Source organism: Dermacentor andersoni, chromosome 10 (genome assembly GCF_023375885.2).
Source record: "Dermacentor andersoni chromosome 10, qqDerAnde1_hic_scaffold, whole genome shotgun sequence".
Classification (NCBI taxonomy): Eukaryota; Metazoa; Arthropoda; class Arachnida; order Ixodida; family Ixodidae; genus Dermacentor; species Dermacentor andersoni.
Genome location: NC_092823.1, coordinates 85,545,804 through 85,563,318, shown reverse-complemented (window position 1 = coordinate 85,563,318; position 17,515 = coordinate 85,545,804). Strand labels below are relative to the sequence as shown.

The 17,515-nt window shown below is 45.0% G+C and overlaps 1 protein-coding gene and 1 non-coding gene across 5 annotated transcripts in view; both read right to left on the bottom strand.

Annotated features, from left to right (window-relative positions):
• The window catches only part of LOC129380714 (uncharacterized), a 163,162-nt gene that overhangs the window by 60,591 nt on the left and 85,056 nt on the right, over positions 1–17,515 (bottom strand). The gene's annotated exons all lie outside the window — the stretch shown is intronic.
• TRNAG-UCC (transfer RNA glycine (anticodon UCC)) lies at positions 13,822–13,893 on the bottom strand. The gene has a single exon. It is a non-coding gene; the product is annotated as a tRNA-Gly (tRNA).

Genomic DNA, 17,515 nt, shown 5'->3' with positions numbered 1-17,515 from the left:
GCGGCTGTTTTTCCAAGAAAACGCGCACCAGCGCCTCAGGTACCTCAGGGCATCGCGCGAACGCCGCTGTTGCCCGTGATTGGTCGGGGCCGCTGTGACGTCTTTCGCGGCAGTCTCCGCTCGGCGCCGCCGTTTCAGAGCGTAGCACGCTGTTTTGTTCTGGCTTCATAGCTGAGTTGTAAGCATTATGGAACGTTCTCGCCGTCTCGGACAGCTTGTATTTTCGCCGTACATATTCGAACCGACAGCCGATACGGAAAACGATGGCGGCAACTGCGGCAGCGGCGGCAACGACGATGTAGAGTGTGCCAACAGCGAGAGCGATGTGTGCACTTTCTCGCGCGTTCGAAATCGTAGCTGGTACTTATGTTTTTTTTTTTTTGTTTCATGTAGCTGCAGGTTCCAATGCCGGGAGAAAAAATGCGCTAAAGTGTCACTGGGAACTTGCTGCTGGAAGAATGCCGAAGCACTAACTTCTCATTAAATTGTAAACACGGGTGCAATTCCGCGATGACAAGCACCTTGCCGCTGCTTGTCTAAAGTAGTCCCGTGGTTTTTTGAGTGTTGATACACGATCGCGAACATAAGTGCCGCGTTTCAAAGTGCGCACATGGAGTGCTGCGGGGTACAGTCATGGAAGTTGCTTATCATACAAATCCAGAGATGGCCAGAGGTATTATATGTGCAATATTCATACTATGGTTCAACGACTTTGCGATTGTGGCTCGATCAAGAATCGGTATGCGTGCTCCATGTTAGTGTTGATATAAAGATATTAGGCAGTTTTAGCACCGCCGTGTGGTAAACCCGATAACTGCAACCGTACGTCGAATGTCACTAGGCAAGCCTATACTCCATTTCATACCTCAGGTGCAACGCTGTGGAAGCTACGCACGAAGTCCGGTCACCAAAATTTATTACTGCGCGCGTTTCCGTCTACGCTTCGCAGCGTGCCAGCGGCGTTTGCTCGCGCGAGCATGCACGTGAAGCTGCCGCGACGGGCTGCAATTAAAAAATACCGAAAAGAAAATTTTTTTAAAAGAACGTGTTAGCAGCCGTATAAGTACACGGATTGTTTCTATGGGTAAATTCTTTCTTTTTTTCATTCAGAATTGAGCTTATATATGGAAAATGTTCTCAAAAATCGGGTCAAGCAACACCGAACTTTTTCTAAGCGCGAACGCAGCCACTGCAAGAAGTATCTCAAGCCTCCACAGCGTTGCACCTGATGTATGAAACGGAGTATAGCAACGCTAGCATCAACGCGTTTCCGCACTTGTCGTAAGGCTATCCGGCTACGCTAAAACGGTGTTACCAGACGTTAATGGCTGCGAATATTCGGATTTCTCGAGTGCATCAATGTGGGTCTAATCAGGCTTTCATTAAACTAGGTGCACCTGCATGTGCTGCGTATTGATGGAAGATGAAGAGCACAGCACAGTTGATTTCATCGGCACCAACTTATCTCGCCTCACCGCACGGACCCACTGCGCTGCAAGCTTCTTGTCCTTCGGGAACCTGTGAAACACCACATCGTCTCGCCCGCCTGTGTTCGCGCAGCCGAATGCTGCACAGAACGAGGGCATGTTGGGCGCCCTTGGCTGTAGGCACTCACGCAGCACAGAAGGAAAGAACAGTTTACGAAAATCGCAAAAGAAAACAAACGTGAGCGGCGGCGGCGGCAGATCTCTCATAGCGTCGTTCAGTAAAGCGCAGGACGGAAAGAGGCATGCCAGCACATGTCAGCACGCCGGTCCGGCAGCTCGGTCCCCGCCAGTGACGTCACTCTCGCCGGTTCTCTCCTCTGGCAACCACCTCACCCGGCGCTCCGGGAAGCGATGGGGGCGCGTCCGCGGGGGTGATTTAGAAAGCGATTGCCGCCCCTTATAATAATAAAACGAATAAAAAAATTACGGAGCCGTAAATTATTAGGTCGGTTCTCCCCAATCCCAGCAATTCAGGGAAATTGAAAACCGTTTCAGCTTCCCTTTAATGCGACGACATCAGAGGAAGGCTGCACATTAGCGAAAGCGAAGCGATGCTGGGCGGGAAAGCCGCGACCTTAAATTTGTGTGACCGTGATTCTTTGAATGTGCTTAACGTAATGCGTCTTCTTCCTCTTCTGACTTCTCACATGAATATTGCGCAGTGCAGACTTCTCACATGAATATTGCGCAATGCAGACCGCCAATGTTGGTACCATTATAACTTGGTAAGAGACAATCTCCTTTGATATAAAACCGTTAAAGTTTCAAACGATTATTTTTTAATAACTTTTTTATCAATTGTACGGTACTTAGAAAAACAAACATTGAAATCCACGGGATAATGAAGCCGACAAAAGCTTAGGGAGAGCTTATGAATTTAGTTTTTCTTGATAAGATTAAAGAAGGGGGTGGTTAAATTTACGCTGACCCTCCTATACTAAGCTAAGCCCAGAAATAAAACAAAGCTGCAAATGATAAAGTGTTGACAAATAAGGTTCGTGTATAAAGAATGCGTCGACTGCAGCCCAGAGATCTAGAAAAAAGAAGTTAAAGAGAGCCGGCAGATCCCACGCCCCGCGGGAATCGGTGTCGCGCGAAACACTGTGCGGGGGAGCCTACCAAGTTAACCAAACGACCACAAAAGCGCCACGCGGCTGTTTCATGACTTACAAGACGCGCATGTCATGACAGTCATGTCATGACCGATCATTTATGTTCGTCATACACTCTTGTCGTACTATGTCAATTTTGGTACATGCCAACTTCACGAAACGACCATGAGAGCACCAAGACGTAGGCGGTTGGATAGATAGATACGGTCAAAGTGCCAAATGTTCGCCAAAAAAATGCTTCCCATTTATAACAATGTCCCCAACATCGCCTAAAAAAATATTTCGTCGGCCGGGAGACGAACCCAGGTGAACTGCTTGGAAGAGAGCTAACCACTATACCACCGACGCGACCCTCTGCCATCCCTTCCGCGAGTTGGCTTGTAATTTAATACATGGTGGCGAAGAGATGGGGAAGCGGTGTAGGAAAGAGGTCAGCGGCCTGGCGTGGACCGGCTTCAGCCCCTCGGCTGGCTCCGCCAGAGCTGTGCCCGTGTCCCTGGAAATACATTCCTCGTATGTTTATCAGAAGCCAATGTGTCTACGATCAACAGTTATAGGTAGTACGAGATCATTTTGGTGTTCAGCGCTTAGTCTTCAGGCGCCTTGTGGTTTGGTACGCTAGCCAACTAGCAGTCAGTTTTTGTATGGAAATTACTTACATGGAAATTATCGGCTTTGATTCAACACGAGTACTAATATTAGCAACTTTTCGGTAGTCTATGGACAAGGGGGATTCTTTACAGCACACAAAAAGATTACTAGCGATGTGTTGTACTAAAATCTTGCTGTTATCTACCGACGCGGATAATCTTTGCAAATTGAATAAATTTCTTGTGAACGTTAAGATGCGTGGATGCAAAAGAACTTTCGCGAGAAACACCGACAAATATATTATTTTTTCAATAAGAAGAATGCAAGATGGTACAAATTAAATTCACAATGAAGCTGCAGCCGGACCGACAAAACATTGATGTGTTTTCAGTATTAGCCATGCTCACAAGAGGATTTCAGTACTGTGGCCATCCTCTTCTTGAATTAGATTATGTGGTTATACGTGGCAAAACTACTATCTGATTGTGAGGCACGCCGTAGTGGGGGACTCCGGAAATTTGGACTACCTGAGGTTCTTTACCGTGCACCTAAATCTAAGTGCACAGGTGTTTTCGCATTTCGTCCTCATTAGCATCCCAACACCATAGCCACTCATCAACTACGGCGGGTGTCCTCTTGCGATTGTTCGTATAAAGTGCCATATAGCCTCTCCAAAACTGCCGGAACACCCTTATCGTTCAAGCAGGCGTTGCGCACATAAGCACGTGAATGTCACGTTATACTTCGCACGTATTATATGACACGTGCATTATATGTGACGAAAAGGCCCTGATGTCAACTCGAACACTGGGTCTCATTTCTTTGCCGCGCGCACTCCTTCCTCAGTCACGGGCCTCGTGCTAATGACCGTGAACCGCCACAGGTGGTTTCCCCCTCCCCCCAGAAAAACGGTGAGGTGACAGTAGTGCTGGCGCAAGTTGCTGACATGCATTACATTAAAACTTCTTTCTGGGTGAGTTGGTGCATACTTGACATAAAAATTGTTACAGCGCAAACACATGCAACCACAAAGTATGAAGGACGGGACACAGCGCTTGTGTCCCGTCATTCATACTTTGTGGTTGCATGTGTTTGCGCTGTAACAATTTTTATGTCAAGACATGCATTACGTAGCTAGTACTGCGAAACGGTATCACGGATTGGTCAATCTCTTAGTTCACTTCGGACATTTTGCGGAGTATTTTGTATGGTCATTCCGTCACTGAACATAGTTTTCCTTGGTTTGAACGGTATCACGGATTGGTCAATCTCTTAGTTCACTTCGGACATTTTGCGGAGTATTTTGTATGGTCATTCCGTCACTGAACATAGTTTTCCATGGTTTGAACGGTATCACGGACTGGTCAATCTCGTAGTTCATTTCGGACATTTTGCGGAGTATTTTGTATGGTCCTTCCGTCACTGAACATAGTTTTCCTTGGTTTGGATGCCACGGTGTCTCGTAGAGCACAAGGGTCATCAACTTGAAGTCCACTTGGCAGAAGAGTTTTGCCTTATATGACCTTGTTCTTTTCGTGCTACGCGAGGTAAATACGAACTGCAGCCTTTCCTGCCTCTTCCAGATTTTCGGACTCGCTGTTTATCAGTGGTGGATAAGAACGTATTCCATACATCAGAAAAGAAGGTGGATATCTTGTCACCTTATGTGGAGTCCAATTGTATTCGTGAACCACCTCCAAAAGATGTTGAATCCCTGGTTTACGAGGCTCGTTATGGATGTTGCATTTGAGTCGAGTCACCATAGTTTTATTTGTGCTTTTGTTCATACCGTTGCACTCTGGATGCTGAGACAAGGGGAATAGCTGGCGAACGTTGTTGTGTTTCCAGAGCTGTTTGAATTTGCCTGCGGTGAATGCTGTTCCACAATCAGAGAGAAATTTCTTCGGCTTTCCAGCAGCGATGTTTTTCAACCAAGATATGCAGGCATCAAACGTCTGAATTTTGTGAGCAAAGCACCCCACATGACGCGCGGCGTGGTCTATCGCCAAGTGAATTAATTTCTTTGAAGAGCCGTATCTTGCAATGCCACCGACAGTGTCAATGGCGATAAGGTCGAAAGGTTGTCCTGCAGGTATCAGAGACTCCAGTGATACAAATCGCTTTCACTTTGGTTCCTTGCATCTCAGGCATGTGTTGCAATCACAGATGTATGTAGAAACATCAGTGATAATTTCTGGCCGGTAATACTACAGTCAAAGTACTGGCAAGGTTTTCTTCCCTCCAACACGTCGATACTCGCGGTAGGCTTTCTCGAGAAGTCCCAGACCGAAGGCGGGAGGGACATTTACTTTCTTAATTCCCTTTCTGCTGACAAAGGCGAGTCCATTCTGGATCGTATATTTGCGGTGTGAACGATCATCTTTGTGGTCTTGAAACTCTGGTAAGGAAAGTTGGATGACAGAACTCCGAGAAAACGCGTGCGCTTCGATCTCATCGCTGCATTGCTGATGTCGGATGTTGACGTCGTGCATATATAGCTAAAAGGACGACCTATATAGGCGCCCGTGCCAATTATTTATCTTATTAAGCCACTGTAAGGCAGCACGGTCGGTTATGACAGTAAAAGGGTTTCCGTGCAGGTAGCAATGTCACTTTTCGGTGGCGTCAACTATGGCCAAGTATCCGAGCTTTGTCATTGCGTAATTCTTTTCGGGCTTCAGCAACATCCGCGAATAATAAGCCACAGGTTGTTCGTTTCCTTCGTCACCTGGTTGTTTCAGTACAGCTCCGATGATCTGAGGCATCGCCGTAAGGAACGCCTGGTTTGTCGGCATTGAATATTCTCAGTATTGGCTCTTCGGTTAGCCGCTTCTTCACACCGAACGTCCCATTCGCACTGAGTGTCCTTGCGTAGCTTTCTCGTGAGAGGATAAACGGTATCGCTCAAATTGGGAATGTACTGTACAGCCGGTAGACATTGATGGTTCCCAGAAATCGTTGCAGGCCTCTCTGACATGCCGGTTTTGAAAACCACGACACTGATTTAACGTTGCTCCTTTTGGGTGTCACTGTGCTTTTGTAAGTGGGCTGGGAAGTCTCTAAAATAGCTAGTTTCTTTCAACTTTACCTTTTCTTTCTGGGACTAGCATAGCTACGTAGTTAAATCGCGCTTACTGCAGAAGCCGGCCTTTTACAACAGAGCTGTGCTAGAGCAGTTCGGCGCGGCTTACGGAACTAAAGAGGGCGATTAAATACTCGCAGCTTGGACTAACCAAAACGCAGAAAAAAGACTAACATCTCTTGCGATGCCCGTACAACTTCCCTACTTATAACAATGTCACACTCTTTTGAGCATCATCCGGAAACGTTACTCACGTGATGCCTCAACCCCATCGGATGTAGGCTCCAGAGGATTCAGACTTTACGTTATTAGGTGTGGTAGGTGCCGGTCATTTATGTATACACCATCTGAATATCAAGCATAACAACCATGGCAGTAACATCTGTATTTTCCCGTGCATTTTCCATTCAGCGTTGTCCATTTTTTACAGCGACGCTGTTAGCCTCTACTTGAGCGGCATCTCTTGTGTCCGCGTCCATCAGCAAGAAATGTGGGCCGGTCCTGACAGCACTGCAGGGCTAGGAGCAGTGGCTCATACCCCAGTAGGACAGAGGCTTCAAGATGTTAGCAAAGTGAAGCGAGCAGTAGGTACATTCTTCGGAATCACGCGCATACAACATACAGAACAGCATACGTTTCAATGAAGAAAAAGCACAAAACAATCATCCGAACCACATAACTAATGATAAGGCTCTCCTGATAACAATGCCAGCCCCCCTCCCCCCAGCCCCGCATACGTTTCCCGGTAAAGAGTAATGTTGCACAAGCTGCCGTCGGCGTGGCAGCTTGTGACGTGGACAATGGCTTCCCTAGCCTTTCGTATATAAAAGAACCCGCCTAGCAAGTGAGTTCAATGTTGTTGCAACACCGCTACGGGCGGCGGCGTGCTGTCAAAATTAACATTACCCCCATTACTACCATTGCTCTAAATTACCATTACTACCATTACTCTAAAGCAATAAAGCATTGCATTCCCCCTTCCCCCTTCAGCAGTATTAGTGGTGGTTTTCAACAGCTTCGCTGGACATCCCCTTTCGCATGACCGGGATGACGAGGCGATTTTTTTGTCAACTAGATGACATTTAGCATTTTCCCAATGGATAGAAAGTTACGTTGAAAGCCTGTTCGGGATATTAGCAGGGAACTGAGAATATATTTCAGCATAGTAAGAAAAATTATATATGCTCGAAGTGCTCCACACTTCAGCACGTTGTACCCAATGCAGCACGGGAACGGCGGCACTTGAAGTACAGTATACGACCGCAGGTATTGTATTTTGTAAAGTTATGTCCCAGCCTCTTCTGACAAGTTATTTCCACGCAAGACTAGACTGTAAGACAATATAATTATTGCTAGTAATGATCTCACACCTTTATATAACGATCAGTTGGAAGCTGTAGACCAGTCCCTCAATTCGGCAGCGTGCAACGCGCAATCTGCAAATTTTATCAGGCGGAAAGCGAAAGAAGTATTCCAACCGAACCCATCTCACGATTATTGTCAGCGTTAATGCAATTAACAATAACGCAATGTAATGACTCACCGTATAGCCACCACAGACACATATAGTGGCAATCTCGCTGACAACTACGATGTGAAATGATACCATATCTTCTTAGAATCGCTGCAGCCCAGTTGTAGCTCTGTAGTATCTATAGTATCCTGACTGCAACTTTGTTGCAAGGGATCTCCTTTAAGCAACTGCGTTCCCTGTGGAGGTGCCTGTTGTGGATGCGGTTCTGCCGTTTTAATATATGTAACGCTACAGACCTCTCTTGTCACCTTGAAACATCTATACTGGAGGTTTGGTGAAGGATACCTCCGTATCAATATCGCATACGCAATGCTGAAGCTGTCGGTTCAAGCACATAACCAGTGGAAAACACCCAGTGACCCAAGTTGTGTGCTCGGTGTCTGTTCGGATAAACTGCAGCCAGCACATACCTAGTGGACAACCTAGTAAACCATTTGGGTCCCTCGGTGAAACATGTTAGGTACATAATGTAAAGTGGGTAAAGTTCCAGAAGACTGCTAATCGCATTAAGACTGCTGCTCAGATCAACAAGCTCTTACCAAATTGGAAGGGCATCTGAAACAACAACAGTGCTTCTCAAGCTGCGAAAATGATATGAAACAATCTGGAACTACAGTGACGGGCAGAAGGTAATAGAAAGTGAAGCGGAGGAGAAGAATTGAACTCTTCGAAAGTAATACAAGTACTGCCAGGAATTTAAACGTTGCACCGACTTGCTGGCAAATAAACAACTATGCACCTTTCCCAAGCGAAGGAAGAAATTTCATAGACCTTTACTATTAAGTTTAGAGGGTTGCTCAACATAGCGCACACTATCCAGATCTGGTTGAATATTGGACCGGGAGAAAGGGCACTTCTTGTGTCAGAGATGTAAATACCTTGTTACGCTGAATTCTCCCTGTATCTGAATGCGCAGAGATGATATACTTGCCGTATTTTACATTTATTTAGCGCTGAACTGCTTTTTGTTTCAAAACAGGTTGACATTCAGTCTAGCATCAGTGATGGCCAACAGATATTTGATTTTGAAGCCTTCTTTTTCCGTCAACGTTTCGCTTCAGTAGGCCACTTCTAATTGCAAGTTCCCTGTTTGAGATCGATCACATCTAAAGCCCCGAAACGCAGCTGTTCGTTCCATTAAGTGAAATTGCCTTTAATGTATTGGCCAATTTCGACGATGGGCAACTTCCTCATTGCACAACCAGAGAAACTGACACTTCCCGTTGAAGTTCTGTTGCACCAATAATTACATGTGATTTGGAATACATTTGCTTGAACACTTACACATGCTCACATCCGCTATCTCTTGTGTTCGCCGCCAACACATGTCTCTCAAATTTTCATTTTGCTAATTAACGCTGGTTCTAAGTCTTCTCTAGCTTTTGCTTGGGGAAATGTAAAAAAAAAAATTCTTCAAGTGCCTTTGCATGAGGAAAAGGGTTACAGATTGGCTAGTGTGAAGAAGAGCGGGTTTCCTCGCGAGGGGTTGTGTCAGCGGATCCTTACTTTTCTTCTTGGATACGCACGGGCTAGCACTGTCACTTTTAGGAGCTGCAAGTTGTAGCAGTGTCATCCTCATCATCATCATCATTTGCAGCAGCAGCAGCAGCAGCAGCACCAGCCTATTTTATGTCCACTGCAGGACAAAGGCCTCTCTCTCCCTGCGATCTCCAATTAACCCTGTCTTGTGCCAATTGATTCTAACAAGCACCCGCGAATTTCCTAATTTCATCGCTCCACCTAGTCTTCTGCCATCGGCGACTGCGTTTCCTTTCTGTTGGTATCCATTGTGTAACCCTAATGGTCCAACGGTTGTCTAACCTGCGCATTACATGGCCTGCCCAGCTCCATGTTTTTCTCTTAATGTCGATTAGAATATCGGCTATACCCGTTTGCTATTTGATCCAAACAGCTCTCTTTCTGTCTCAACGCTATGCCTAGCCTTGTTCGTTCCATCGCTCAGTGCACGGTCCTTAACTTGTTCTCAGGCTTCTTTGTCACTCTCCAAGTCTCCAAGTCTCTGCCCCATATGTCAGCAGCGGTAAAATGCACTGATTGTACACCTTCCTTTTCAATGACAATGGCAGGATTCCAGTGAGGAGTTGACAATGTCTGCCGTATGCGATCCAACCCATTTTTATTCTTCTATTAATTTCTTTCTCAAGATCAGGGTTCCCTGTGATTCATCGACCTCGGTATATGTACACCTTCACCGACTCTAGAGGCAGCCGGGCGATCTTGAACTCTCGTTCTCTTGCCCGGCTATTCATCATTATCTTTGTCTTCTGCGTATTAATCTTTAACACCACTAAGGTCCTCTATCATTTGTTGCTGCTCGTCTGCAATGTTGCTGAATTGCAGTGTCAACTGCTTTAAGCAGTGTCTTAAAGGACCGTGATTTGGCAGCCATGCGTAAAGCGGAATAATACTGTCATCGGCTTGGAGTTTTTGTATACAAATTATGTACTCTTAAAGATCGCAATCTTATTCAACTCTTAAACATCCGAAGTGTATTCCGTCACTTGTCGTGTCAGAAATACTGCCGATGTCGGTAAAAAACGGGTCGCTGAAAGCGCCGCAAAACCATGTCGTTGCTCAAAATTGGTCAAATGCGTCATAGAGCTAAGTTACCTACAATTTGCTTACTTCATCTTGACCAGTCCACAGCCTGCAACACCATACCGTTCGTTTCAAATGTTGCAGGGCTAGTTCACAATTTTTGTGAATGCTTCCTTATGGCGATGCCAATGTTCAAGTGCTAAGCAAGAATACTACATACGACTCAGAACGCGGGCATAAGCTCCGCGGAATCTCTGCTTATGTCCGCCTGTTATGTCTACGCAGAGCTAGGTATGTGGCTTACATACGCATTTAGGCATTCCCTCCTAGTTATTAAAGTCCTACAGTGTTAATCGGTTTATAAAGTACGCTGTTTGATTGGTATGTAGCGTAGGACTGGTTACCTTTTAACCAAACCTGTAGCATGCATGCACCACTTTTTTGGTACTGGCTTAATCAACCGTTAATGTTACGGCTTTCGAACACCTTTCTGCATTATTTTTAATAACAATAGTATCAGTATTTGTCTCTTGCACAAACGTGATGTGGCTGTCTGCGTGCTCAAGGCCGAACGCCTCGGCAGTGGACCGTACCTGCGTGTTTTGGCTCCATCACTATCAGCTGTGCGGCACCCCTCTTCTAAACAAGTGTAGACGGTGCATATGAACCGTCCATGTCATGCATCTTGCAAGCAGAAGACCGGCACCTGAACTCGAACTCCCCTCTTTCTGAACTCCTTGCTCACGTGGGGCCGGCGAACCGAATTATTCGTAGCCAATTTGGCATACGGAAGCTACTTGCACGAAAAGTCCAAGCTCCTACGCATACTCGGAGACTTTAGGCAGCAATCTCATTGTGTTTATTGATTCTTGAGAATTAACTTGTTTTCGAAAGCAAATGCGGTATGTTTTTGCGCACAAGTACCACATGTCGCATAAATACCGAGCACTATTAATCGAAAGCTACCATGGCCTGAGTCTTTCTGTACCTTTGCTGAATCTGAATCATCACTAACCCGTCACTGATTGAAACATTGTTTCCATCAGTGATAATTACTCCTTCCTTGATGCTTTAGCCAACAATACTTATTAGATTCTGGTTTCATACACTTGCATACGTTATACTTTCTAGAAATTACAACTGTGATAATATGGGCGTGTTCTACTGAAATAATTGAGCAAGAAAGGTATGGTTGTTTAAGCGATTCCACAGATTCCAGTGCAAGCAAAGCACCCTAAAACTAATTCGACACCTTCATTACAGCCTCACGGAGAAGCCTTAACAGCTTCTTTGAAATCTAGGACCTTCCATTGTCTTAACGTGCGTGCACAAATGATGGGGCATATTATGCGTACCGTTAAAACATCGCACAGCTAAAAAGTTCCGCAAATAATAAATCATTCCTTCACTGTCATTCATAACAGACGCACAATAATAGCGGTTCTTTGCTGTACAGAATGTAAAGGACTTGACGAATAACAAGAGGACTCCGCGCAACCCTGTGATAAAACTACATAAAGAAACAAATGAAGCCAGATGACGCAGAGGGAAAGCTACATTTTACATTCAGTTTTTTTCATGTAGAAACAATAAGGAGACGGGAAATGGAGGTCGACCAAAATACTCCTTGCTACAGCTCGGAGCCGGAAACACATTCTTTTTTTATTTTTTTATTGTTTTTTGCGTCGTACGTGCGATGTTCTAACACTGGGGCTTCCACGTCGGTTATCCTCCCGTCCGGTCTCCTGGGTATTTCGGCGTGTGGGCAAAATTAGCCCTGGGAGTGTTAGCCAGCGACGCTCGGTGCCGAGGTGGCTGTGTACGTGATGGCAGATGGGTAGTCATTTCTTTATTATGAAAGTTTAGGCTATTCGCAGTTCCTTTGAGCACACGATGTTGATGAATCTTTTGGCCCAAGAGAGTCGTGCTTCTCATTGAAATAAATAAGTACATAGCGTAAACCCACGCAGTATAATGCCTGTGCTACAATGGCAACAGCACTACCTAGAAACGTCAGTTTAGATACGTGGGCATCGTTCTGCTGCGCAAGTCACGCATCGTAATGATTGCTGTTGAAGCCATTCCCAGAGATTTTAGTTCGCATAGACAATATTCTCGTTTAAAGCATTTCGAGAATGCTTGAGTGCCTATACGCCGAAAAGATTGGTAACGCTGCCATGAAATTTGCGACCCCTACATTCTGTCGCATAATTGTGTTTACAAAGTGAGCAGGCAATTTATGAAGAGCTGAAAAAATGTTGTCTAGCGAAACAATTCACCGCATCTGTCTTCTCTGCTCCATTGTTATGACTACCGTCATACGACAGGCGGCGCCGTCTCTTGCGAACAGCGCTCGCGTAATTTTTTTTTCTTGGGCACGTGGCCTGAACCAGCGCAGGATTTGTTTCTCATAGAGGATCTCCAGTTCAAAGGTAGAGGCGCGCTTTCCCTTTATTTTATTGCTTTCAGGTACCAACAGTGGAACTCAGCTGCAATGAAAGATGCATCTTGTGCGTTTACTGCCGTGTTTTCGCTTTTTTCTTTTTGTCCCAGTCGCTGCTGAAATTTAGATTTTTGCTCTAAAATAAATGGGTTTCTTTCTGTTGTATTACAAATTCCTAAGAATATGTGCATATCTATTCAGCATATATACAGATATACATACCTAGCAGAATTCAGCGTGTTCGGGTGGGACAATATATTCAGAAACAAAGATCATTGAAGTAAACAATACAAAATTTTAGCTTGCCAGTAAACGTACCATGCCAGCCTACACAGAATAGAGGTTTCTACTGCGGCCGTGGATAGCAGCGTTAACGACGTATTTGGTTGAATTAAACCATGCTTGAAAGATTGTACTACGCAAGCGCTCTCGCACAATAAATTCTTAAATGACGCAATGTTCACGATTTTGTTACGGCCGACGCATTCTGCACCAGCAGTTTGGCGGAATTTGGCGAGTCACCATAATATTAGTTAGGCTGGCCTATTAGTTATATCATAAGAAGCCAACAAACACTGGCACCAAAGACAACATAGGGGAAATTACTTGTGCTTAATAAATGAACTAAGGAAACGATAAATTAATGGAAATGAAAGTGAATTAAAAAATCGGGACCCTCGGTTAACCCCCTTTCTCCTCGTTTATTACTATATTATTTGTGTGTCCTCTCCGGTGAAAGCCATTGCCACAAGATGGCGCCACCAACGTGGCTGCTCACGTAAACGCCTTTGTTAAGATTGTATTTCACAAAGTGCAACACCTTTTTTTTCGCCTAAAACAATGATATATTTGATAGGAAATTTTCAAAAAACTGTTCCTGCGTTAGCATCGTATGTAGCATCGCAAACTTTCGTCAATACCTCTAATCGACCACTTTCGGCAGCATGTGTCCAGCCCGAACGATCCTTGAAAAAAAAGTGTCTCCTACGTGGAATTAAAAAAGAAAAGAAATGTGCGTCGGCCGGGAATCGAACCCGGGTCAACTGCTTGGAAGGCAGCTATGCTAACCACTATACCACCGACGCCCGCGGTCTCGACGCGCTTCCTCGTAGTTCTTTATGTTGCAACATCCGCCCGCGAACAGGCTGCCTGACAGGAGAAACGAAGTCGGGTCGAGCAAAGCGGAGTGGGTGCAACGGCGTAATAACATCTTCACTGCTCGTGTCGGATAACTTCTCAGCTTCTTTGATATCACCCACGAAGTGCCGCCGACAGAGACAGCCTAGATAAATTATACGCTAGTTTTCCCACTATCTGTCCATTATTCAGGCGTATTTATTTACTTAAAGTAAGCACAATTCTCCTTTGAATCGAACGTATTACAGTAGGGGGATGCCAGCAACATAAGTACTTTGGTGCTCCAAAGAAAAACAAATATGCAGATCCAGCGCACATGTTGGAATCTATGCGAAGCAAAGCTTTAGTAAAGCGGTCAATTATATGCATTGCAGCTAAAGGCAATGCGTCCAGTTTTGTTTACCTTCATGGTGTGCAACGAGTAATCTCATGGAATTTACTTGAATATCCACCGGAAATGTCATAACTTTATTGTCATGCAGTTATTACGTTTATGCATGGCATCGTTCCCACGTCCTCCGAAACGTCAACTTCAATTCAGGCGTATTTACAGTGGGATATGCACATGCAGCAATGTCACGAGGACGAAGGCGATGTTTGATTTTCGTTGACGGAAGAAGGGCGATTATAGGTGTCTGCGCCGTACAACACGTGTCAAGCAACGCTTCTGGAGTCATCTAAAATGCAGGAATAATTGAATCTGTAACTGTGTTGTGTATTTTTTAGAGGGCAGCTCTGGCGCGCGTTCCTGTGTTGACACGTCGGCGTCCTCGGCGTAACCGAGCGAAGGATGAAAGAAAGAACACGGAGCGCACCGGCGGATGAAATACGGAGAGAGCGAAGAGAGCGCGAGGACGAAAGCGGAGGAGGAGGGTATAACAAAAGCATGAAAAGAACAACGCAATGCCAAGCAATGCCATACATAGTGTAACGGGTGCGTTTTGGATGCACAGCATTAGGTTTCGTTCGGCGGCAAAAACGTTGTGCTGAAATGATGATTTGGTCACCTGGGGCCAGTGAATGAAATTATCTAAGAAATTGACAGACAAGCAGTTTTGCGTGGGGAAGCCAGCGAGGGAAGACGCAGCCGGAATTTCAAAGCTGACATACCTGTGTACTGTGTTGTAGGAGTAGTCAGAAAGAAAGGAAATGGCCGCTCGGTTCTGTAGTGATTCGGGGGCACTAATCCTCTTAACCTGATTGCTGTTATTAGTATAGTTATTATTACTGTGATTATATTAGTCTAATAAAGATAAATATTTTATATGGAAGTAGTTTTACTGAGGGATCGAGATGCCAGCTAACTGCGCAGCTAACTTCTAGCACGCATTTCACGAATTATTTATCTGCTTAATGATGGGCCAAAAATAAATCAGAATATATATGCACCCCAAGGCAATAAAATGTTTCACAGTGTATTCAATTAGTGTTGTAAAGGTAGTAGGAGGGCACTACTGAATTACGATGGCCATGAAAGGACACATGAGTGCACTTACTGATGGTGAGGGACGTAAACCATTTGTTGCGCCAATTGTAGATGTGGAGGAGGTCGCCTAGAAGAGTGTACCTGTCTAATGGATTTAGTATTCGCCAGTATAATATGCAATCCTCCGCAAAAAGGCTTACTTTAGACGAAACCCTAAAGGGGGGGGGGGGGGGTCATTATCATATATGAGGAACAGGAGAGGGCCAAGGACTAAACCTTAAGGCACACCAGCTGAAAGAGGGGATAGTTTTGACGATCTTCAGTTAATGAAAGCAAATTGAATACGATCTCTTAGAAATCCGCTTATCCAGCAAAAGGTGAGTGGGTGAGGGTTAATGAGCGAGAGTTAATGCAGTAAAAGAACACGTGGCTCTTGATCTAAAGCTTTTACGAAATTCGCAATGAGGGCGTAAGTGGGGAAGTTGACATTGAGGTTTTTGTGGGCTTCTGTACCGGTTCTGTGGTATTTCGATCCGCAGGCTTCAACTGAGCTGGATACTGACGCCAGCGACGTAGGTGTTGGCGCTGTGCTTGTTCAGATCTCCGGGGGTCGCCTGCGTGTCATCGCCTGTGCCAGTCGGACACTTACAAAAGCGGAGAGAGACTACACCGAGTGTCTCGAGCGAACTCGAGTGTCTAGAAATCGTCTATAGCAGTCATCTAGCAGTGGTATCCCACCTGCGGCCAGTTAGTTTTCCATCCAATTTTATTTCCACAATTTATCATTTCTTTATTTCCGTTGGTAAGTACACGTAATTTCCCCTATCTTGTCCTTGGTGTCTTCGTTTGTTGCGTTCTTACGATAGTATTAATAAAAATCGGGCGTCTCGATTCCCTTTATTCTCGTTCACTACATTACGAGTGTCTCGAATCCGGCGATATTGATGCATTCAGGCAGCATGGGTGGGTTTTATTGACTAGTTGCCTTAACCCAAATAGATCACGTACGCGTGACGCCTGCGGTCCTTGGTGTCATTGTTTGTAAGCGTTTTTTTTTTTATTGTATCGTACTTAGAAAATGTTCTCGCCTTTTGTTGACATCGGCTACTTTTTTTGACGTTCAGACTTTTAAAAAATATTACTTAAGCTCATTAAAACTAAAAGTTGACTCCAAATTATAAAAACACGAAGTCCAGTCACATAAGTTCACCAACACCACACTAAAACTCAAAGTCAACTCAGAAGCACAGCAACACAAAGTCCGGTCACACAACTACACTAAAATCAGAGCATATAAGAAAGCACGGATTAGACTCAAATGAAGTTACATCAAGCCAGGCACTGGATTAGCCAAAGTCGGGTTTAAAAAATCCCATAGAGTGATCTCATCGCATTTCAACACTCCACTCAATAGTTCCAAAAAATATTTCTCGCTTCTAGAACTCTTTGACGGGCCAGTAACACTCGTCCTTACAATGAGTATCTTGGCCTGAGGCTGAAGGGCTTGCGGTCTAATGTCATTAAATGACTTGCTAAGCGTTGTCTGTGTGTGTCGTGTCGCGAACATTCCACCAGAAGATGTACATCCTCATCTGCGTGGCTACAACTGGACTGTCGATTCTGGACTATCGGCTCTTGAAATTTTACGTAGAAACTGTTTTGTGCGCGCCGTACCAACGGTGAATGATCGTTTCATTCAAAGGCTATGGTGGCATCAAAAGTGGTCGGGATTTTAAATTGAACTGATGGGTCCATGTAAAATAAATCGGAAGATTTCGAGTTCTGATCAAACCATGTCGCTGTGCAACCACAGGCTGAGATCTGTCTCAACATGTGCCGCAATTCGTCTTCCATTAGAGGGAGACCATGTGTTGCATTATTAACATGTGCTTGCCCAGCTGCCTTGCCTGCTGCAAGATTTCCAGGGCTATTGCAGTGTCCAGGTATCCATTGGAACATTATTGTGCGTTTCCGTTAACTTGTTTTTGTGAGTTCCTTTAGTGTGTCGTAAACTAACGCCATGTTTTCAGAACTGTTGATGTCCCGATGAAGGGAAGACAATGCTGCCGGCGAGTAATAAAAGATGACCCATTGTTCCCCTTTTTGCATTGAATTTATGTATCGTAACAAAGACAATATTGCAA